At 38.5% G+C, this 23,451-nt stretch overlaps 15 non-coding genes across 15 annotated transcripts; all 15 read left to right on the top strand.

Annotated features, from left to right (window-relative positions):
- Nucleotides 1–1,358: 1,358 nt before the first annotated feature.
- Nucleotides 1,359–1,430, top strand: TRNAC-GCA (transfer RNA cysteine (anticodon GCA)). The gene has a single exon. It is a non-coding gene; the product is annotated as a tRNA-Cys (tRNA).
- Nucleotides 1,431–5,654: 4,224 nt separating this feature from the next.
- TRNAC-GCA (transfer RNA cysteine (anticodon GCA)) lies at nt 5,655–5,726 on the top strand. The gene has a single exon. It is a non-coding gene; the product is annotated as a tRNA-Cys (tRNA).
- A 997-nt stretch (nt 5,727–6,723) lies between these two features.
- Nucleotides 6,724–6,795, top strand: TRNAC-GCA (transfer RNA cysteine (anticodon GCA)). Its single transcript has one exon. It is a non-coding gene; the product is annotated as a tRNA-Cys (tRNA).
- A 1,009-nt stretch (nt 6,796–7,804) lies between these two features.
- On the top strand, nt 7,805–7,876 carry TRNAC-GCA (transfer RNA cysteine (anticodon GCA)). The gene has a single exon. It is a non-coding gene; the product is annotated as a tRNA-Cys (tRNA).
- A 997-nt stretch (nt 7,877–8,873) lies between these two features.
- On the top strand, nt 8,874–8,945 carry TRNAC-GCA (transfer RNA cysteine (anticodon GCA)). Its single transcript has one exon. It is a non-coding gene; the product is annotated as a tRNA-Cys (tRNA).
- A 1,008-nt stretch (nt 8,946–9,953) lies between these two features.
- On the top strand, nt 9,954–10,025 carry TRNAC-GCA (transfer RNA cysteine (anticodon GCA)). Its single transcript has one exon. It is a non-coding gene; the product is annotated as a tRNA-Cys (tRNA).
- Nucleotides 10,026–12,102: 2,077 nt separating this feature from the next.
- Nucleotides 12,103–12,174, top strand: TRNAC-GCA (transfer RNA cysteine (anticodon GCA)). Its single transcript has one exon. It is a non-coding gene; the product is annotated as a tRNA-Cys (tRNA).
- A 997-nt stretch (nt 12,175–13,171) lies between these two features.
- On the top strand, nt 13,172–13,243 carry TRNAC-GCA (transfer RNA cysteine (anticodon GCA)). Its single transcript has one exon. It is a non-coding gene; the product is annotated as a tRNA-Cys (tRNA).
- A 1,008-nt stretch (nt 13,244–14,251) lies between these two features.
- TRNAC-GCA (transfer RNA cysteine (anticodon GCA)) lies at nt 14,252–14,323 on the top strand. The gene has a single exon. It is a non-coding gene; the product is annotated as a tRNA-Cys (tRNA).
- A 2,077-nt stretch (nt 14,324–16,400) lies between these two features.
- On the top strand, nt 16,401–16,472 carry TRNAC-GCA (transfer RNA cysteine (anticodon GCA)). Its single transcript has one exon. It is a non-coding gene; the product is annotated as a tRNA-Cys (tRNA).
- A 997-nt stretch (nt 16,473–17,469) lies between these two features.
- On the top strand, nt 17,470–17,541 carry TRNAC-GCA (transfer RNA cysteine (anticodon GCA)). The gene has a single exon. It is a non-coding gene; the product is annotated as a tRNA-Cys (tRNA).
- Nucleotides 17,542–19,618: 2,077 nt separating this feature from the next.
- TRNAC-GCA (transfer RNA cysteine (anticodon GCA)) lies at nt 19,619–19,690 on the top strand. Its single transcript has one exon. It is a non-coding gene; the product is annotated as a tRNA-Cys (tRNA).
- A 1,008-nt stretch (nt 19,691–20,698) lies between these two features.
- TRNAC-GCA (transfer RNA cysteine (anticodon GCA)) lies at nt 20,699–20,770 on the top strand. The gene has a single exon. It is a non-coding gene; the product is annotated as a tRNA-Cys (tRNA).
- Nucleotides 20,771–21,766: 996 nt separating this feature from the next.
- On the top strand, nt 21,767–21,838 carry TRNAC-GCA (transfer RNA cysteine (anticodon GCA)). The gene has a single exon. It is a non-coding gene; the product is annotated as a tRNA-Cys (tRNA).
- Nucleotides 21,839–22,845: 1,007 nt separating this feature from the next.
- TRNAC-GCA (transfer RNA cysteine (anticodon GCA)) lies at nt 22,846–22,917 on the top strand. Its single transcript has one exon. It is a non-coding gene; the product is annotated as a tRNA-Cys (tRNA).
- The last annotated feature ends 534 nt before the right edge of the window (nt 22,918–23,451 follow it).

The following is a 23,451-nucleotide window of genomic DNA, read 5'->3' as shown; positions in this document are numbered from 1 at the left end:
GGCGTCCCGTAAAAACCTCTTCCCCTTTGAGAATGTTTCAAAACAAGCATTTTATGTACAGGCATTGGTCCTATGGACCACTGCCTGTTCAAATAAAATAACAATGAAACATATAAATATTTTTTTTAAACGATCCCGTTTTCCTTCAATAAATAATATTAAGAACTACTTCTCCTGTTCCACAGTTTCAAGCTTGTACTTTCCGGCCCAACTGAGCATGATGCTCACACTCTTTCATGAGGTACTGATATATTTTCATTCCGACTCTCACAAACAGGTGGGGATATAGCTCAGTGGTAGAGCATTTGACTGCAGATCAAGAGGTCCCTGTTCAAATCCAGGTGTCCCCTTGGCCTGTTTTGGTTCTTGTGTTTGTAGCTGGGACTTTTCATAAAACCCCTTTGGATCATCATTGACAGAGTCAGTGTTCACTTGGATCTTACACTTTAACAGCATTACAATGTCACTGCTCAAAACCTGAGAGTAAATGCATTTTTATACAGGGCGCAGTATTCCGTATGGGAAATGTCTGAAAATGCATTGATTTATTTTGGAATCTGGCTCTTCCTTTCACAGCACCAAACAAAGGGAATGGACTATGAAAGCAATTGGCAACTTTGTTTTACTGTTTAGTGCTTCCTTCAATCGCACTACAGAAATTGCATAGAAAAGTGGGCAGCAATGCAGTCAATCTATTCCTCATTTAACCTGTGTCCTCAGTCTTACGTGTATTCCACCTCTTCTCTGTGCATACAAAGTATGTGTTTGTTTGAAGCACTTCATTTTTGTGCAATGCATAATCTATGTACTTTCTACTAAAAAACGCTGCCCACGTACAAGATCTAAGAACCCTAGTTGCAGGTGCAAGCAGGCTGGTCTGAGAAACCAGGCCATTTGCGAACACAAAATATTTTTTTCTGATGTATTAAATCGAAGGTACGTGAAAGGGGTGTTTGGTTGTACCTTCAAATACCAAATTGTAGTGGTATGCAGAAATGTTTTTTCACCGTAATTTGGCCCAAAACAATCATACTTCACCACCATATCAGTGATTGTGGTAATCAATCCACAAAGATAAGTAGTCTCGTAAAAACCTCTTCCCCTTTGAGAATGTTTAAAAACAAACATTTTAATTACAGATATTGGTCCTATGGACCACTGCCTATTCAAATAAAATAACAATTAAACATATACATTTTGTTTTTTAAATGATCCTGTTTTCCTTTAATTAATAATATTAAGAACTACTTCTCCTTTTCCACAGTTTCAAGCTCGTACTTTGTGGCCCAACTGAGCTTGAGCCTCTCACTCTTTCATGATGTACTGATATATTGTCATTCTGATCTTTGAAAACAGTTGGGGATATAGCTCAGTGGTAGAGCATTTGACTGCAGATCAAGAGGTCCCTGGTTCAAATCCGGGTGTCCCCTAAACCTATTTTGGTTTTGGTGTTTGTAGCTGGGATCTTTCATAAAGTCCCTATGGATCACCATTGACAGAGTCAGTGTTCAGTTGGATCTTATACTTTATTAGCATTACAGTGTCACTGCTCAAAACCTGGGAATAAATGCATTTTTACACAGGGCGTGGGAACTTTCTGAAACATCATTGATTTATTTTGGAATCCGGCTCTTCCTTTCACAGCTTCAAGCAAAGAGAATCACTATGAAAACAATTGAAAACTTTGTTATACAGTTTGGTGCTTCCTTGTAGCGCACTAAAGAAATGGCATAGTATACTCGGCAGCGCTGCAGTCAATCTATTTCTCATTTAACCTGTGTCCTCAGTCTTACATATATTCCTCCTCTCCTCTGTGCATACAAAATATGTGTTTGTTTAAAGCACTTCATTCTTGTGCAACGTAGAAACTATTTAATTTCTCCTTAAAACCTCTGCCTACGTGCAAAATGTATGAACCCTCGTTGCAGATGAAAAAAGGCTGGCTCGAAGACTCAGGCCATTTTCAAACACAAAATGGCCTTTTCTGATATATTAAATTGATGGTACTTGAAAGGGACGTTTGGGTGTACCTTCCAAATACCAAATTGCAGTGGTATGTAGAAATGTTTTTCGTCCATCCTTTGGCCCAAAACAATCATACTTCACCACCATCTCGGTGATTGTGGTAACCAATCCGCGAAAGGATAAGGCGTCCCGTAAAAACCTCTTCCCCTTTGAGAATGTTTCAAAACAAGCATTTTATGTACAGGCATTGGTCCTATGGACCACTGCCTGTTCAAATAAAATAACAATGAAACATATAAATATTTTTTTTAAACGATCCCGTTTTCCTTCAATAAATAATATTGAGAACTACTTCTCCTGTTCCACAGTTTCAAGCTTGTACTTTCCGGCCCAACTGAGCATGATGCTCACACTCTTTCATGAGGTACTGATATATTTTCATTCCGACTCTCACAAACAGGTGGGGATATAGCTCAGTGGTAGAGCATTTGACTGCAGATCAAGAGGTCCCTGTTCAAATCCAGGTGTCCCCTTGGCCTGTTTTGGTTCTTGTGTTTGTAGCTGGGACTTTTCATAAAACCCCTTTGGATCATCATTGACAGAGTCAGTGTTCACTTGGATCTTACACTTTAACAGCATTACAATGTCACTGCTCAAAACCTGAGAGTAAATGCATTTTTATACAGGGCGCAGTATTCCGTATGGGAAATGTCTGAAAATGCATTGATTTATTTTGGAATCTGGCTCTTCCTTTCACAGCACCAAACAAAGGGAATGGACTATGAAAGCAATTGGCAACTTTGTTTTACAGTTTAGTGCTTCCTTCAATCGCACTACAGAAATTGCATAGAAAAGTGGGCAGCAATGCAGTCAATCTATTCCTCATTTAACCTGTGTCCTCAGTCTTACGTGTATTCCACCTCTTCTCTGTGCATACAAAGTATGTGTTTGTTTGAAGCACTTCATTTTTGTGCAATGCATAATCTATGTACTTTCTACTAAAAAACGCTGCCCACGTACAAGATCTAAGAACCCTAGTTGCAGGTGCAAGCAGGCTGGTCTGAGAAACCAGGCCATTTGCGAACACAAAATATTTTTTTCTGATGTATTGAATCGAAGGTACGTGAAAGGGGTGTTTGGTTGTACCTTCAAATACCAAATTGTAGTGGTATGCAGAAATGTTTTTTCACCGTAATTTGGCCCAAAACAATCATACTTCACCACCATATCAGTGATTGTGGTAATCAATCCACAAAGATAAGTAGTCTCGTAAAAACCTCTTCCCCTTTGAGAATGTTTAAAAACAAACATTTTAATTACAGATATTGGTCCTATGGACCACTGCCTATTCAAATAAAATAACAATTAAACATATACATTTTGTTTTTTAAATGATCCTGTTTTCCTTTAATTAATAATATTAAGAACTACTTCTCCTTTTCCACAGTTTCAAGCTCGTACTTTGTGGCCCAACTGAGCTTGAGCCTCTCACTCTTTCATGATGTACTGATATATTGTCATTCTGATCTTTGAAAACAGTTGGGGATATAGCTCAGTTGTAGAGCATTTGACTGCAGATCAAGAGGTCCCTGGTTCAAATCCGGGTGTCCCCTAAACCTATTTTGGTTTTGGTGTTTGTAGCTGGGATCTTTCATAAAGTCCCTATGGATCACCATTGACAGAGTCAGTGTTCAGTTGGATCTTATACTTTATTAGCATTACAGTGTCACTGCTCAAAACCTGGGAATAAATGCATTTTTACACAGGGCGTGGGAACTTTCTGAAACATCATTGATTTATTTTGGAATCCGGCTCTTCCTTTCACAGCTTCAAGCAAAGAGAATCACTATGAAAACAATTGAAAACTTTGTTATACAGTTTGGTGCTTCCTTGTAGCGCACTAAAGAAATGGCATAGTATACTCGGCAGCGCTGCAGTCAATCTATTTCTCATTTAACCTGTGTCCTCAGTCTTACATATATTCCTCCTCTCCTCTGTGCATACAAAATATGTGTTTGTTTAAAGCACTTCATTCTTGTGCAACGTAGAAGCTATTTAATTTCTCCTTAAAACCTCTGCCTACGTGCAAAATGTATGAACCCTCGTTGCAGATGAAAAAAGGCTGGCTCGAAGACTCAGGCCATTTTCAAACACAAAATGGCCTTTTCTGATATATTAAATTGATGGTACTTGAAAGGGACGTTTGGGTGTACCTTCCAAATACCAAATTGCAGTGGTATGTAGAAATGTTTTTCGTCCATCATTTGGCCCAAAACAATCATACTTCACCACCATCTCGGTGATTGTGGTAACCAATCCGCGAAAGGATAAGGCGTCCCGTAAAAACCTCTTCCCCTTTGAGAATGTTTCAAAACAAGCATTTTATGTACAGGCATTGGTCCTATGGACCACTGCCTGTTCAAATAAAATAACAATGAAACATATAAATATTTTTTTTAAACGATCCCGTTTTCCTTCAATAAATAATATTAAGAACTACTTCTCCTGTTCCACAGTTTCAAGCTTGTACTTTCCGGCCCAACTGAGCATGATGCTCACACTCTTTCATGAGGTACTGATATATTTTCATTCCGACTCTCACAAACAGGTGGGGATATAGCTCAGTGGTAGAGCATTTGACTGCAGATCAAGAGGTCCCTGTTCAAATCCAGGTGTCCCCTTGGCCTGTTTTGGTTCTTGTGTTTGTAGCTGGGACTTTTCATAAAACCCCTTTGGATCATCATTGACAGAGTCAGTGTTCGCTTGGATCTTACACTTTAACAGCATTACAATGTCACTGCTCAAAACCTGAGAGTAAATGCATTTTTATACAGGGCGCAGTATTCCGTATGGGAAATGTCTGAAAAAGCATTGATTTATTTTGGAATCTGGCTCTTCCTTTCACAGCACCAAACAAAGGGAATGGACTATGAAAGCAATTGGCAACTTTGTTTTACAGTTTAGTTCTTCCTTCAATCGCACTACAGAAATTGCATAGAAAAGTGGGCAGCAATGCAGTCAATCTATTCCTCATTTAACCTGTGTCCTCAGTCTTACATGTATTCCACCTCTTCTCTGTGCATACAAAGTATGTGTTTGTTTGAAGCACTTCATTTTTGTGCAATGCATAATCTATGTACTTTCTACTAAAAAACGCTGCCCACGTACAAGATGTAAGAACCCTAGTTGCAGGTGCAAGCAGGCTGGTCTGAGAAACAAGGCCATTTGCGAACACAAAATAGCTTTTTCTGATGTATTAAATCGAAGGTACATGAAAGGGGTGTTTGGTTGTACCTTCAAATACCAAATTGTAGTGGTATGCAGAAATGTTTTTTCACCGTCATTTGGCCCAAAACAATCATACTTCACCACCATATCAGTGATTGTGGTAATCAATCCACAAAGATAAGTAGTCTCGTAAAAACCTCTTCCCCTTTGAGAATGTTTCAAAACAAACATTTTAATTACAGATATTGGTCCTATGGACCACTGCCTATTCAAATAAAATAACAATTAAACATATACATTTTGTTTTTTAAATGATCCTGTTTTCCTTTAATTAATAATATTAAGAACTACTTCTCCTTTTCCACAGTTTCAAGCTCGTACTTTGTGGCCCAACTGAGCTTGAGCCTCTCACTCTTTCATGATGTACTGATATATTGTCATTCTGATCTTTGAAAACAGTTGGGGATATAGCTCAGTGGTAGAGCATTTGACTGCAGATCAAGAGGTCCCAGGTTCAAATCCGGGTGTCCCCTAAACCGATTTTGGTTTTGGTGTTTGTAGCTGGGATCTTTCATAAAGTCCCTATGGATCACCATTGACAGAGTCAGTGTTCAGTTGGATCTTATACTTTATTAGCATTACAGTGTCACTGCTCAAAACCTGGGAATAAATGCATTTTTACACAGGGCGTGGGAACTTTCTGAAACATCATTGATTTATTTTGGAATCCGGCTCTTCCTTTCACAGCTTCAAGCAAAGAGAATCACTATGAAAACAATTGAAAACTTTGTTATACAGTTTGGTGCTTCCTTGTAGCGCACTAAAGAAATGGCATAGTATACTCGGCAGCGCTGCAGTCAATCTATTTCTCATTTAACCTGTGTCCTCAGTCTTACATATATTCCTCCTCTCCTCTGTGCATACAAAATATGTGTTTGTTTAAAGCACTTTATTCTTGTGCAACGTAGAAACTATTTAATTTCTCCTTAAAACCTCTGCCTACGTGCAAAATGTATGAACCCTCGTTGCAGATGAAAAAAGGCTGGCTCGAAGACTCAGGCCATTTTCGAACACAAAATGGCCTTTTCTGATATATTAAATTGATGGCACTTGAAAGGGATGTTTGGGTGTACCTTCCAAATACCAAATTGCAGTGGTATGTAGAAATGTTTTTCGTCCATCATTTGGCCCAAAACAATCATACTTCACCACCATCTCGGTGATTGTGGTAACCAATCCGCGAAAGGATAAGGCGTCCCGTAAAAACCTCTTCCCCTTTGAGAATGTTTCAAAACAAGAATTTTATGTACAGGCATTGGTCCTATGGACCACTGCCTGTTCAAATAAAATAACAATGAAACATATAAATATTTTTTTTAAATGATCCTGTTTTCCTTCAATAAATAATATTAAGAACTACTTCTCCTGTTCCACAGTTTCAAGCTTGTACTTTCCGGCCCAACTGAGCATGATGCTCACACTCTTTCATGAGGTACTGATATATTTTCATTCCGACTCTCATAAATAGGTGGGGATATAGCTCAGTGGTAGAGCATTTGACTGCAGATCAAGAGGTCCCTGGTTCAAATCCAGGTGTCCCCTTGGCCTGTTTTGGTTCTTGTGTTTGTAGCTGGGACTTTTCATAAAACCCCTTTGGATCATCATTGACAGAGTCAGTGTTCGCTTGGATCTTACACTTTAATAGCATTACAATGTCACTGCTCAAAACCTGAGAGTAAATGCATTTTTATACAGGGCTCGGTATTTCGTATGGGAAATGTCTGAAAAAGCATTGATTTATTTTGGAATCTGGCTCTTCCTTTCACAGCACCAAACAAAGGGAATGGACTATGAAAGCAATTGACAACTTTGTTTTACAGTTTGGTGCTTCCTTCGATCGCACTACAGAAATTGCATAGAAAAGTGGGCAGAAATGCAGTCAATCTATTCCTCATTTAACCTGTGTCCTCAGTCTTACATGTATTCCACCTCTTCTCTGTGCATACAAAGTATGTGTTTGTTTGAAGCACTTCATTTTTGTGCAATGCATAATCTATTTACTTTCTACTAAAAAACGCTGCCCACGTACAAGATGTACGAACCCTAGTTGCAGGTGCAAGCAGGCTGGTCTGAGAAACCAGGCCATTTGCGAACACAAAATTGCTTTTTCTGATGTATTAAATCGAAGGTACATGAAATGGGTGTTTGGTTGTACCTTCAAATACCAAATTGTAGTGGTATGTAGAAATGTTTTTTCACCGTAATTTGGCCCAAAACAATCATACTTCACCACCATATCAGTGATTGTGGTAATCAATCCACAAAGATAAGTAGTCTCGTAAAAACCTGTTCCTCTTTGAGAATGTTTCAAAACAAACATTTTAATTACAGATATTGGTCCTATGGACCACTGCCTATTCAAATAAAATAACAATTAAACATATACATTTTGTTTTTTAAATGATCCTGTTTTCCTTTAATTAATAATATTAAGAACTACTTCTCCTTTTCCACAGTTTCAAGCTCGTACTTTGTGGCCCTAACTGAGCTTGAGCCTCTCACTCTTTCATGATGTACTGATATATTGTCATTCTGATCTTTGAAAACAGTTGGGGATATAGCTCAGTGGTAGAGCATTTGACTGCAGATCAAGAGGTCCCTGGTTCAAATCCGGGTGTCCCCTAAACCTATTTTGGTTCTGGTGTTTGTAGCTAGGATCTTTCATAAAGTCCCTTTGGATCACCATTGACAGAGTCAGTGTTCAGTTGGATCTTATACTTTATTAGCATTACAGTGTCACTGCTCAAAACCTGGGAATAAATGCATTTTTACACAGGGCGTGGGAACTTTCTGAAACATCATTGATTTATTTTGGAATCCGGCTCTTCCTTTCACAGCTTCAAACAAAGAGAATGAGTATGAAAACAATTGAAAACTTTGTTATACAGTTTGGTGCTTCCTTGTAGCGCACTAAAGAAAAGGCATAGTATAGTTGGCAGCGCTGCAGTCAATCTATTTCTCATTTAACATGTGTCCTCAGTCTTACATATATTCCTCCTCTCCTCTGTGCATACAAAATATGTGTTTGTTTAAAGCACTTCATTCTTGTGCAACGTAGAAACTATTTAATTTCTCCTTAAAACCTCTGCCTATGTGCAAAATGTATGAACCCTCGTTGCAGATGAAAAAAGGCTGGCTCGAAGACTCAGGTCAATTTCGAACACAAAATGGCCTTTTCTGGTATATTAAATTGATGGTACTTGAAAGGGACATTTGGGTGTACCTTCCAAATACCAAATTGCAGTGGTATGTAGAAATGTTTTTCGTCCATCATTTGGCCCAAAACAATCATACTTCACCACCATCTCGGTGATTGTGGTAACCAATCCGCGAAAGGATAAGGCGTCCTGTAAAAACCTCTTCCCCTTTGAGAATGTTTCAAAACAAGCATTTTATGTACAGGCATTGGTCCTATGGACCACTGCCTGTTCAAATAAAATAACAATGAAACATATAAATATTTTTTTTAAACGATCCCGTTTTCCTTCAATAAATAATATTAAGAACTACTTCTCCTGTTCCACAGTTTCAAGCTTGTACTTTCCGGCCGAACTGAGCATGATGCTCACACTCTTTCATGAGGTACTGATATATTTTCATTCCGACTCTCACAAACAGGTGGGGATATAGCTCAGTGGTAGAGCATTTGACTGCAGATCAAGAGGTCCCTGGTTCAAATCCAGGTGTCCCCTTGGCCTGTTTTGGTTCTTGTGTTTGTAGCTGGGACTTTTCATAAAACCCCTTTGGATCATCATTGACAGAGTCAGTGTTCGCTTGGATCTTACACTTTAACAGCATTACAATGTCACTGCTCAAAACCTGAGAGTAAATGCATTTTTATACAGGGCTCGGTATTCCGTATGGGAAATGTCTGAAAAAGCATTGATTTATTTTGGAATCTGGCTCTTCCTTTCACAGCACCAAACAAAGGGAATGGACTATGAAAGCAATTGGCAACTTTGTTTTACAGTTTAGTGCGTCCTTCAATCGCACTACAGAAATTGCATAGAAAAGTGGGCAGCAATGCAGTCAATCTATTCCTCATTTAACCTGTGTCCTCAGTCTTACATGTATTCCACCTCTTCTCTGTGCATACAAAGTATGTGTTTGTTTGAAGCACTTCATTTTTGTGCAATGCATAATCTATTTACTTTTTACTAAAATACGCTGCCCACGTACAAGATGTACGAACCCTAGTTGCAGGTGCAAGCAGGCTGGTCTGAGAAACCAGGCCATTTGCGAACACAAAATAGCTTTTTCTGATGTATTAAATCGAAGGTACATGAAAGGGGTGTTTGGTTGTACCTTCAAATACCAAATTGTAGTGGTATGCAGAAATGTTTTTTCACCGTAATTTGGCCCAAAACAATCATACTTCACCACCATATCAGTGATTGTGGTAATCAATCCACAAAGATAAGTAGTCTCGTAAAAACCTCTTCCCCTTTGAGAATGTTTCAAAACAAACATTTTAATTAGAGATATTGGTCCTATGGACCACTGCCTATTCAAATAAAATAACAATTAAACATATACATTTTGTTTTTTAAATGATCCTGTTTTCCTTTAATTAATAATATTAAGAACTACTTCTCCTTTTCCACAGTTTCAAGCTCGTACTTTGTGGCCCAACTGACCTTGAGCCTCTCACTCTTTCATGATGTACTGATATATTGTCATTCTGATCTTTGAAAACAGTTGGGGATATAGCTCAGTGGTAGAGCATTTGACTGCAGATCAAGAGGTCCCTGGTTCAAATCCGGGTGTCCCCTAAACCTATTTTGGTTCTGGTGTTTGTAGCTGGGATCTTTCATAAAGTCCCTTTGGATCACCATTGACAGAGTCAGTGTTCAGTTGGATCTTATACTTTATTAGCATTACAGTGTCACTGCTCAAAACCTGGGAATAAATGCATTTTTACACAGGGCGTGGGAATTTTCTGAAACATCATTGATTTATTTTGGAATCCGGCTCTTCCTTTCACAGCTTCAAGCAAAGAGAATGACTTCGAAAACAATTGAAAACATTGTTATACAGTTTGGTGCTTCCTTGTAGCGCACTAAAGAAATGGCATAGTATACTCGGCAGCGCTGCAGTCAATCTATTTCTCATTTAACCTGTGTCCTCAGTCTTACATATATTCCTCCTCTCCTCTGTGCATACAAAATATTTGTTTGTTTAAAGCACTTCATTGTTGTGCAACGTAGAAACTATTTAATTTCTCCTTAAAACCTCTGCCTACGTGCAAAATGTATGAACCCTGGTTGCAGATGAAAAAAGGCTGGCTCGGAGACTCAGGCCATTTTCAAACACAAAATGGCCTTTTCTGATATATTAAATTGATGGTACTTGAAAGGGACGTTTGGGTGTACCTTCCAAATACCAAATTGCAGTGGTATGTAGAAATGTTTTTCGTCCATCATTTGGCCCAAAACAATCATACTTCACCACCATCTCGGTGATTGTGGTAACCAATCCGCGAAAGGATAAGGCGTCCCGTAAAAACCTCTTCCCCTTTGAGAATGTTTCAAAACAAGCATTTTATGTACAGGCATTGGTCCTATGGACCACTGCCTGTTCAAATAAAATAACAATGAAACATATAAATATTTTTTTTAAACGATACCGTTTTCCTTCAATAAATAATATTAAGAACTACTTCTCCTGTTCCACAGTTTCAAGCTTGTACTTTCCGGCCCAACTGAGCATGATGCTCACACTCTTTCATGAGGTACTGATATATTTTCATTCCGACTCTCACAAACAGGTGGGGATATAGCTCAGTGGTAGAGCATTTGACTGCAGATCAAGAGGTCCCTTGTTCAAATCCAGGTGTCCCCGTAGCCTGTTTTGGTTCTTGTGTTTATAGCTGGGACTTTTCATAAAACCCCTTTGGATCATCATTGACAGAGTCAGTGTTCGCTTGGATCTTACACTTTAATAGCATTACAATGTCACTGCTCAAAACCTGAGAGTAAATGCATTTTTATACAGGGCTCGGTATTCCGTATGGGAAATGTCTGAAAAAGCATTGATTTATTTTGGAATCTGGCTCTTCCTTTCACAGCACCAAACAAAGGGAATGGACTATGAAAGCAATTGACAACTTTGTTTTACAGTTTGGTGCTTCCTTCGATCGCACTACAGAAATTGCATAGAAAAGTGGGCAGCAATGCAGTTAATCTATTCCTCATTTAATCTGTGTCCTCAGTCTTACATGTATTCCACCTCTTCTCTGTGCATACAAAGTATGTGTTTGTTTGAAGCACTTCATTTTTGTGCAATGCATTATATATTTTCTTTCTACTAAAAAACGCTGCCCACGTACAAGATGTGCGAACCCTAGTTGCAGGTGCAAGCAGGCTGGTCTGAGAAACCAGGCCATTTGCGAACACAAAATAGCTTTTTCTGATGTATTAAATCGAAGGTACATGAAATGGGTGTTTGGTGGTACCTTCAAATACCAAATTGTAGTGGTATGCAGAAATGTTTTTTCACCGTAATTTGGCCCAAAACAATCATACTTCACCACCATATCAGTGATTGTGGTAATCAATCCACAAAGATAAGTAGTCTCGTAAAAACCTCTTCCCCTTTGAGAATGTTTCAAAACAAACATTTTAATTACAGATATTGGTCCTATGGACCACTGCCTATTCAAATAAAATAACAATTAAACATATCGATTTTGTTTTTTAAATGATCCTGCTTTCCTTCAATTAATAATATTAAGAACTACTTCTCCTTTTCCACAGTTTCAAGCTCGTACTTTGTGGCCCAACTGAGCTTGAGCCTCTCACTCTTTCATGATGTACTGATATATTGTCATTCTGTTCTTTGAAAACAGTTGGGGATATAGCTCAGTGGTAGAGCATTTGACTGCAGATCAAGAGGTCCCTGGTTCAAATCCTGGTGTCCCCTAAACCTATTTTGGTTCTGGTGTTTGTAGCTGGGATCTTTCATAAAGTCCCTTTGGATCACCATTGACAGAGTCAGTGTTCAGTTGGATCTTATACTTTATTAGCATTACAGTGTCACTGCTCAAAACCTGGGAATAAATGCATTTTTACACAAGGCGTGGGAACTTTCTGAAACATCATTGATTTATTTTGGAATACGGCTCTTCCTTTCACAGCTTCAAGCAAAGAGAATTACTATGAAAACAATTGAAAACTTTGTTATACAGTTTGGTTCTTCCTTGTAGTGCACTAAAGAAATGGCATAGTATACTCGGCAGCGCTGCAGTCAATCTATTTCTCATTTAACCTGTGTCCTCAGTCTTACATATATTCCTCCTCTCCTCTCTGCATACAAAATATGTGTTTGTTTAAAGCACTTCATTCTTGTACAACGTAGAAACTATTTAATTTCTCCTTAAAACCTCTGCCTACGTGCAAAATGTGTGAACCCTCGTTGCAGATGAAAAAAGGCTGGCTCGAAGACTCAGGCCATTTTCGAACACAAAATGGCCTTTTCTGATATATTAAATTGATGGTACTTGAAAGGGACGTTTGGGTGTACCTTCCAAATACCAAATTGCAGTGGTATGTAGAAATGTTTTTCGTCCATCATTTAGCCCAAAACAATCATACTTCACCACCATCTCGGTGATTGTGGTAACCAATCCGCGAAAGGATAAGGCGTCCCGTAAAAACCTCTTCCCCTTTGAGAATGTTTCAAAACAAGCATTTTATGTTCAGGCATTGGTCCTATGGACCACTGCCTGTTCAAATAAAATAACAATGAAACATATAAATATTTTTTTTAAACAATCCCGTTTTCCTTCAATAAATAATATTAAGAACTACTTCTCCTGTTCCACAGTTTCAAGCTTGTACTTTCCGGTCCAACTGAGCATGATGCTCACACTCTTTCATGAGGTACTGATATATTTTCATTCCGACTCTCACAAACAGGTGGGGATATAGCTCAGTGGTAGAGCATTTGACTGCAGATCAAGAGGTCCCTGGTTCAAATCCAGGTGTCCCCTTAGCCTGTTGTGGTTCTTGTGTTTGTAGCTGGGACTTTTCATAAAACCCCTTTGGATCAGCATTGACAGAGTCAGTGTTCGCTTGGAACTTACACTTTAATAGCATTACAATGTCACTGCTCAAAACCTGAGAGTAAATGCATTTTTATACAGGGCTCGGTATTCCGTATGGGAAATGTCTGAAAAAGCATTGATTTATTTTGGAATCTGGCTCTTCCTTTCACAGCACCAAACAAAGGGAATGGACTATGAAAGCAATTGACAACTTTGTTTTACAGTTTGGTGCTTCCTTCGATCGCACTACAGAAATTGCATAGAAAAGTGGGCAGCAATGCAGTCAATCTATTCCTCATTTAACCTGTGTCCTCAGTATTACATGTATTCCACCTCTTCTCTGTGCATGCAAAGTATGTGTTTGTTTGAAGCACTTCATTTTTGTGCAATGCATAATCTATGTACTTTCCACTAAAAAACGCTGCCCACGTACAAGATGTAAGAACCCTAGTTGCAGGTGCAAGCAGGCTGGTCTGAGAAACCAGGCCATTTGCGAACACAAAATATTTTTTTCTGATGTATTAAATCGAAGGTACGTGAAAGGGGTGTTTGGTTGTACCTTCAAATACCAAATTGTAGTGGTATGCAGAAATGTTTTTTCACCGTAATTTGGCCCAAAACAATCATACTTCACCACCATATCAGTGATTGTGGTAATCAATCCACAAAGATAAGTAGTCTCGTAAAAACCTCTTCCCCTTTGAGAATGTTTCAAAACAAACATTTTAATTACAGATATTGGTCCTATGGACCACTGCCTATTCAAATAAAATAACAATTAAACATATACATTTTGTTTTTTAAATGATCCTGTTTTCCTTTAATTAATAATATTAAGAACTACTTCTCCTTTTCCACAGTTTCAAGCTCGTACTTTGTGGCCAAACTGAGCTTGAGCCTCTCACTCTTTCATGATGTACTGATATATTGTCATTCTGATCTTTGAAAACAGTTGGGGATATAGCTCAGTGGTAGAGCATTTGACTGCAGATCAAGAGGTCCCTGGTTCAAATCCGGGTATCCCCTAAACCTATTTTGGTTTTGGTGTTTGTAGCTGGGATCTTTCATAAAGTCCCTATGGATCACCATTGACAGAGTCAGTGTTCAGTTGGATCTTATACTTTATTAGCATTACAGTGTCACTGCTCAAAACCTGGGAATAAATGCATTTTTACACAGGGCGTGGGAACTTTCTGAAACATCATTGATTTATTTTGGAATCCGGCTCTTCCTTTCACAGCTTCAAGCAAAGAGAATCACTATGAAAACAATTGAAAACTTTGTTATACAGTTTGGTGCTTCCTTGTAGCGCACTAAAGAAATGGCATAGTATACTCGGCAGCGCTGCAGTCAATCTATTTCTCATTTAACCTGTGTCCTCAGTCTTACATATATTCCTCCTCTCCTCTGTGCATACAAAATATGTGTTTGTTTAAAGCACTTCATTCTTGTGCAACGTAGAAACTATTTAATTTCTCCTTAAAACCTCTGCCTACGTGCAAAATGTATGAACCCTCGTTGCAGATGAAAAAAGGCTGGCTCGAAGACTCAGGCCATTTTCGAACACAAAATTGCCTTTTCTGATATATTAAATTGATGGTACTTGAAAGGGACGTTTGGGTGTACCTTCCAAATACCAAATTGCAGTGGTATGTAGAAATGTTTTTCGTCCATCATTTGGCCCAAAACAATCATACTTCACCACCATCTCGGTGATTGTGGTAACCAATCCGCGAAAGGATAAGGCGTCCCGTAAAAACCTCTTCCCCTTTGAGAATGTTTCAAAACAAGCATTTTATGTACAGCCATTGGTCCTATGGACCACTGCCTGTTCAAATAAAATAACAATGAAACATATAAATATTTTTTTTAAACGATCCCGTTTTCCTTCAATAAATAATATTAAGAACTACTTCTCCTGTTCCACAGTTTCAAGCTTGTACTTTCCGGCCCAACTGAGCATGATGCTCACACTCTTTCATGAGGTACTGATATATTTTCATTCCGACTCTCACATACAGGTGGGGATATAGCTCAGTTGTAGAGCATTTGACTGCAGATAAAGAGGTCCCTGGTTCAAATCCAGGTGTCCCGTTGGCCTGTTTTGGTTCTTGTGTTTGTAGCTGGGACTTTTCATAAAACCCCTTTGGATCATCATTGACAGAGTCAGTGTTCGCTTGGATCTTACACTTTAATAGCATTACAATGTCACTGCTCAAAACCTGAGAGTAAATGCATTTTTATACAGGGCTCGGTATTTCGTATGGGAAATGTCTGAAAAAGCATTGATTTATTTTGGAATCTGGCTCTTCCTTTCACAGCACCAAACAAAGGGAATGGACTATGAAAGCAATTGACAACTTTGTTTTACAGTTTGGTGCTTCCTTCGATCGCACTACAGAAATTGCATAGAAAAGTGGGCAGAAATGCAGTCAATCTATTCCTCATTTAACCTGTGTCCTCAGTCTTACATGTATTCCACCTCTTCTCTGTGCATACAAAGTATGTGTTTGTTTGAAGCACTTCATTTTTGTGCAATGCATAATCTATTTACTTTCTACTAAAAAACGCTGCCCACGTACAAGATGTATGAACCCTAGTTGCAGGTGCAAGCAGGCTGGTCTGAGAAACCAGGCCATTTGCGAACCCAAAATTGCTTTTTCTGATGTATTAAATCGAAGGTACATGAAATGGGTGTTTGGTTGTACGTTCCAATACCAAATTGTAGTGGTATGTAGAAATGTTTTTTCACCGTAATTTGGACCAAAACAATCATGTTTCACCACCATATCAGTGATTGTGGTAATCATTCCACAAAGATAAGTAGTCTCGTAAAAACCTGTTCCTCTTTGAGAATGTTTCAAAACAAACATTTTAATTACAGATATTGGTCCTATGGACCACTGCCTATTCAAATAAAATAACAATTAAACATATACATTTTGTTTTTTAAATGATCCTGTTTTCCTTTAATAAATAATATTAAGAACTACTTCTCCTTTTCCACAGTTTCAAGCTCGTACTTTGTGGCCCAACTGAGCTTGAGCCTCTCACTCTTTCATGATGTACTGTTATATTGTCATTCTGATCATTGAAAACAGTTGGGGATATAGCTCAGTGGTAGAGCATTTGACTGCAGATCAAGAGGTCCCTGGTTCAAATCCGGGTGTCCCCTAAACCAATTTTGGTTCTGGTGTTTGTAGCTAGGATCTTTCATAAAGTCCCTTTGGATCACCATTGACAGAGTCAGTGTTCAGTTGGATCTTATACTTTATTAGCATTACAGTGTCACTGCTCAAAACCTGGGAATAAATGCATTTTTACACAGGGCGTGGGAACTTTCTGAAACATCATTGATTTATTTTGGAATCCGGCTCTTCCTTTCACAGCTTCAAACAAAGAGAATGACTATGAAAACAATTGAAAACTTTGTTATACAGTTTGGTGCTTCCTTGTAGCGCACTAAAGAAATGGCATAGTATACTCGGCAGCGCTGCAGTCAATCTATTTCTCATTTAACATGTGTCCTCAGTCTTACATATATTCCTCCTCTCCTCTGTGCATACAAAATATGTGTTTGTTTAAAGCTTTTCATTCTTGTGCAACGTAGAAACTATTTAATTTTTCCTTAAAACCTCTGCCTACGTGCAAAATGTATGAACCCTCGTTGCAGATGAAAAAAGGCTGGCTCGAAGACTCAGGCCATTTTCGAACACAAAATTGCCTTTTCTGATATATTAAATTGATGGTACTTGAAAGGGACGTTTGGGTGTACCTTCCAAATACCAAATTGCAGTGGTATGTAGAAATGTTTTTCGTCCATCATTTGGCCCAAAACAATCATACTTCACCACCATCTCGGTGATTGTGGTAACCAATCCGCGAAAGGATAAGGCGTCCCGTAAAAACCGTTTCCCCTTTGAGAATGTTTCAAAACAAGCATTTTATGTACAGGCAGTGGTCCTATGGACCACTGCCTGTTCAAATAAAATAACAATGAAACATATAAATATTTTTTTTAAACGATCCCGTTTTCCTTTAATAAATAATATTAAGAACTACTTCTCCTGTTCCACAGTTTCAAGCTTGTACTTTCCGGCCGAACTGAGCATGATGCTCACACTCTTTCATGAGGTACTGATATATTTTCATTCCGACTCTCACAAACAGGTGGGGATATAGCTCAGTGGTAGAGCATTTGACTGCAGATCAAGAGGTCCCTGGTTCAAATCCAGGTGTCCCCTTGGCCTGTTTTGGTTCTTGTGTTTGTAGCTGGGACTTTTCATAAAACCCCTTTGGATCATCATTGACAGAGTCAGTGTTCTCTTAGATCTTACACTTTAACAGCATTACAATGTCACTGCTCAAAACCTTAGAGTAAATGCATTTTTATACAGGGCTCGGTATTCCGTATGGGAAATGTCTGAAAAAGCATTGATTTATTTTGGAATCTGGCTCTTCCTTTCACAGCACCAAACAAAGGGAATGGACTATGAAAGCAATTGGCAACTTTGTTTTACAGTTTAGTGCTTCCTTCAATCGCACTACAGAAATTGCATAGAAAAGTGGGCAGCAATGCAGTCAATCTATTCCTCATTTAACCTGTGTCCTCAGTCTTACATGTATTCCACCTCTTCTCTGTGCATACAAAGTATGTGTTTGTTTGAAGCACTTCATTTTTGTGCAATGCATAATCTATTTACTTTCTACTAAAATACGCTGCCCACGTACAAGATGTACGAACCCTAGTCTCAGGTGCAAGCAGGCTGGTCTGAGAAACCAGGCCATTTGCGAACACAAAATAGCTTTTTCTGATGTATTAAATCGAAGGTACATGAAAGGGGTGTTTGGTTGTACCTTCAAATACCAAATTGTAGTGGTATGCAGAAATGTTTTTTCACCGTAATTTGGCCCAAAACAATCATACTTCACCACCATATCAGTGATTGTGGTAATCAATCCACAAAGATAAGTAGTCTCGTAAAAACCTCTTCCCCTTTGAGAATGTTTCAAAACAAACATTTTAATTACAGATATTGGTCCTATGGACCACTGCCTATTCAAATAAAATAACAATTAAACATATACATTTTGTTTTTTAAATGATCCTATTTTCCTTTAATTAATAATATTAAGAACTACTTCTCCTTTTCCACAGTTTCAAGCTCGTACTTTGTGGCCCAACTGAGCTTGAGCCTCTCACTCTTTCATGATGTACTGTTATATTGTCATTCTGATCTTTGAAAACAGTTGGGGATATCGCTTAGTGGTAGAGCATTTGACTGCAGATCAAGAGGTCCCTGGTTCAAATCCGGGTGTCCCCTAAACCTATTTTGGTTTTGGTGTTTGTAGCTGGGATCTTTCATAAAGTCCCTATGGATCACCATTGACAGAGTCAGTGTTCAGTTGCATCTTATACTTTATTAGCATTACAGTGTCACTGCTCAAAACCTGGGAATAAATGCATTTTTACACAGGGCGTGGGAACTTTCTGAAACATCATTGATTTATTTTGGAATCCGGCTCTTCCTTTCACAGCTTCAAGCAAAGAGAATCACTATGAAAACAATTGAAAACTTTGTTATACAGTTTGGTGCTTCCTTGTAGCGCACTAACAAAATGGCATAGTATACTCGGCAGCGCTGCAGTCAATCTATTTCTCATTTAACCTGTGTCCTCAGTCTTACATATATTCCTCCTCTCCTCTGTGCATACAAAATATGTGTTTGTTTAAAGCACTTCATTCTTGTGCAACGTAGAAACTATTTAATTTCTCCTTAAAACCTCTGCCTACGTGCAAAATGTATGAACCCTCGTTGCAGATGAAAAAAGGCTGGCTCGAAGACTCAGGCCATTTTCGAACACAAAATGGCCTTTTCTGATATATTAAATTGATGGTACTTGAAAGGGACGTTTGGGTGTACCTTCCAAATACCAAATTGCAGTGGTATGTAGAAATGTTTTTCGTCCATCATTTGGCCCAAAACAATCATACTTCACCACCATCTCGGTGATTGTGGTAACCAATCCGCGAAAGGATAAGGCGTCCCGTAAAAACCTCTTCCCCTTTGAGAATGTTTCAAAACAAGCATTTTATGTACAGGCATTGGTCCTATGGACCACTGCCTGTTCAAATAAAATAACAATGAAACATATAAATATTTTTTTTAAACGATCCCGTTTTCCTTCAATAAATAATATTAAGAACTACTTCTCCTGTTCCACAGTTTCAAGCTTGTACTTTCCGGCCCAACTGAGCATGATGCTCACACTCTTTCATGAGGTACTGATATATTTTCATTCCGACTCTCACAAACAGGTGGGGATATAGCTCAGTGGTAGAGCATTTGACTGCAGATCAAGAGGTCCCTGGTTCAAATCCAGGTGTCCCCTTGGCCTGTTTTGGTTCTTGTGTTTGTAGCTGGGACTTTTCATAAAACCCCTTTGGATCATCATTGACAGAGTCAGTGTTCGCTTGGATCTTACACTTTAATAGCATTACAATGTCACTGCTCAAAACCTGAGAGTAAATGCATTTTTATACAGGGCTCGGTATTCCGTATGGGAAATGTCTGAAAAAGCATTGATTTATTTTGGAATCTGGCTCTTCCTTTCACAGCACCAAACAAAGGGAATGGACTATGAAAGCAATTGACAACTTTGTTTTACAGTTTGGTGCTTCCTTCAATCGCACTACAGAAATTGCATAGAAAAGTGGGCAGAAATGCAGTCAATCTATTCCTCATTTAACCTGTGTCCTCAGTCTTACATGTATTCCACCTCTTCTCTGTGCATACAAAGTATGTGTTTGTTTGAAGCACTTCATTTTTGTGCAATGCATAATCTATTTACTTTCTACTAAAAAACGCTGCCCACGTACAAGATGTATGAACCCTAGTTGCAGGTGCAAGCAGGCTGGTCTGAGAAACCAGGCCATTTGCGAACACTAAATTGCTTTTTCTGATGTATTAAATCGAAGGTACATGAAATGGGTGTTTGGTTGTACCTTCAAATACCAAATTGTAGTGGTATGTAGAAATGTTTTTTCACCGTAATTTGGCCCAAAACAATCATACTTCACCACCATATCAGTGATTGTGGTAATCATTCCACAAAGATAAGTAGTCTCGTAAAAACCTGTTCCTGTTTGAGAATGTTTCAAAACAAACATTTTAATTACAGATATTGGTCCTATGGACCACTGCCTATTCAAATAAAATAACAATTAAACATATACATTTTGTTTTTTAAATGATCCTGTTTTCCTTTAATTAATAATATTAAGAACTACTTCTCCTTTTCCACAGTTTCAAGCTCGTACTTTGTGGCCCAACTGAGCTTGAGCCTCTCACTCTTTCATGATGTACTGTTATATTGTCATTCTGATCTTTGGAAACAGTTGGGGATATAGCTCAGTGGTAGAGCATTTGACTGCAGATCAAGAGGTTCCTGGTTCAAATCCGGGTGTCCCCTAAACCTATTTTGGTTCTGGTGTTTGTAGCTAGGATCTTTCATAAAGTCCCTTTGGATCACCATTGACAGAGTCAGTGTTCAGTTGGATCTTATACTTTATTAGCATTACAGTGTCACTGCTCAAAACCTGGGAATAAATGCATTTTTACACAGGGCGTGGGAACTTTCTGAAACATCATTGATTTATTTTGGAATCCGGCTCTTCCTTTCACAGCTTCAAACAAAGAGAATGACTATGAAAACAATTGAAAACTTTGTTATACAGTTTGGTGCTTCCTTGTAGCGCACTAAAGAAATGGCATAGTATACTCGGCAGCGCTGCAGTCAATCTATTTCTCATTTAACATGTGTCCTCAGTCTTACATATATTCCTCCTCTCCTCTGTGCATACAAAATATGTGTTTGTTTAAAGCACTTCATTCTTGTGCAACGTAGAAACTATTTAATTTCTCCTTAAAACCTCTGCCTACGTGCAAAATGTATGAACCCTCGTTGCAGATGAAAAAAGGCTGGCTCGAAGACTCAGGCCATTTTCGAACACAAAATGGCCTTTTCTGATATATTAAATTGATGGTACTTGAAAGGGACGTTTGGGTGTACCTTCCAAATACCAAATTGCAGTGGTATGTAGAAATGTTTTTCGTCCATCATTTGGCCCAAAACAATCATACTTCACCACCATCTCGGTGATTGTGGTAACCAATCCGCGAAAGGATAAGGCGTCCCGTAAAAACCTCTTCCCCTTTGAGAATGTTTCAAAACAAGCATTTTATGTACAGGCATTGGTCCTATGGACAACTGCCTGTTCAAATAAAATAACAATGAAACATATAAATATTTTTTTAAACGATCCCGTTTTCCTTCAATAAATAATATTAAGAACTACTTCTCCTGTTCCACAGTTTCAAGCTTGTACTTTCCGGCCCAACTGAGCATGATGCTCACACTCTTTCATGAGGTACTGATATATTTTCATTCCGACTCTCACAAACAGGTGGGGATATAGCTCAGCGGTAGAGCATTTGACTGCAGATCAAGAGGTCCCTGGTTCAAATCCAGGTGTCCCCTTGGCCTGTTTTGGTTCTTGTGTTTGTAGCTGGGACTTTTCATAAAACCCCTTTGGATCATCATTGACAGAGTCAGTGTTCGCTTGGATCTTACACTTTAACAGCATTACAATGTCACTGCTCAAAACCTGAGAGTAAATGCATTTTTATACAGGGCTCGGTATTCCGTATGGGAAATGTCTGAAAAGCATTGATTTATTTTGGAATCTGGCTCTTCCTTTCACAGCACCAAACAAAGGGAATGGACTATGAAAGCAATTGGCAACTTTGTTTTACAGTTTAGTGCTTCCTTCAATCGCACTACAGAAATTGCATAGAAAAGTGGGCAGCAATGCAGTCAATCTATTCCTCATTTAACCTCTGTCCTCAGTCTTACATGTATTCCACCTCTTCTCTGTGCATACAAAGTATGTGTTTGTTTGAAGCACTTCATTTTTGTGCAATGCATAATCTATTTACTTTCTACTAAAATACGCTGCCCACGTACAAGATGTACGAACCCTAGTTGCAGGTGCAAGCAGGCTGGTCTGAGAAACCAGGCCATTTGCGAACACTAAATTGCTTTTTCTGATGTATTAAATCGAAGGTACATGAAATGGGTGTTTGGTTGTACCTTCAAATACCAAATTGTAGTGGTATGTAGAAATGTTTTTTCACCGTAATTTGGCCCAAAACAATCATACTTCACCACCATATCAGTGATTGTGGTAATCATTCCACAAAGATAAGTAGTCTCGTAAAAACCTGTTCCTCTTTGAGAATGTTTCAAAACAATCATTTTAATTACAGATATTGGTCCTATGGACCACTGCCTATTCAAATAAAATAACAATTAAACATCTACATTTTGTTTTTTAAATGATCCTGTTTTCCTTTAATAAATAATATTAAGAACTACTTCTCCTTTTCCACAGTTTCAAGCTCGTACTTTGTGGCCCAACTGAGCTTGAGCCTCTCACTCTTTCATGATGTACTGTTATATTGTCATTCTGATCTTTGAAAACAGTTGGGGATATTGCTCAGTGGTAGAGCATTTGACTGCAGATCAAGAGGTCCCTGGTTCAAATCCGGGTGTCCCCTAAACCTATTTTGGTTCTGGTGTTTGTAGCTAGGATCTTTCATAAAGTCCCTTTGGATCACCATTGACAGAGTCAGTGTTCAGTTGGATCTTATACTTTATTAGCATTACAGTGTCACTGCTCAAAACCTGGGAATAAATGCATTTTTACACAGGGCGTGGGAACTTTCTGAAACATCATTGATTTATTTTGGAATCCGGCTCTTCCTTTCACAGCTTCAAACAAAGAGAATCACTATGAAAACAATTGAAAACTTTGTTATACAGTTTGGTGCTTCCTTGTAGCGCACTAAAGAAATGGCATAGTATACTCGGCAGCGCTGCAGTCAATCTATTTCTCATTTAACCTGTGTCCTCAGTCTTACATATATTCCTCCTCTCCTCTGTGCATACAAAATATGTGTTTGTTTAAAGCACTTCATTCTTGTGCAACGTAGAAACTATTTAATTTCTCCTTAAAACCTCTGCCTACGTGCAAAATGTATGAACCCTCGTTGCAGATGAAAAAAGGCTGGCTCGAAGACTCAGGCCATTTT

Source organism: Triturus cristatus, chromosome 4_1 (genome assembly GCF_964204655.1).
Source record: "Triturus cristatus chromosome 4_1, aTriCri1.1, whole genome shotgun sequence".
Lineage (NCBI taxonomy): Eukaryota > Metazoa > Chordata > Amphibia > Caudata > Salamandridae > Triturus > Triturus cristatus.
Note: the sequence above shows the minus strand (reverse complement) of the source record. Positions and strands in the feature narration are given on the sequence as shown.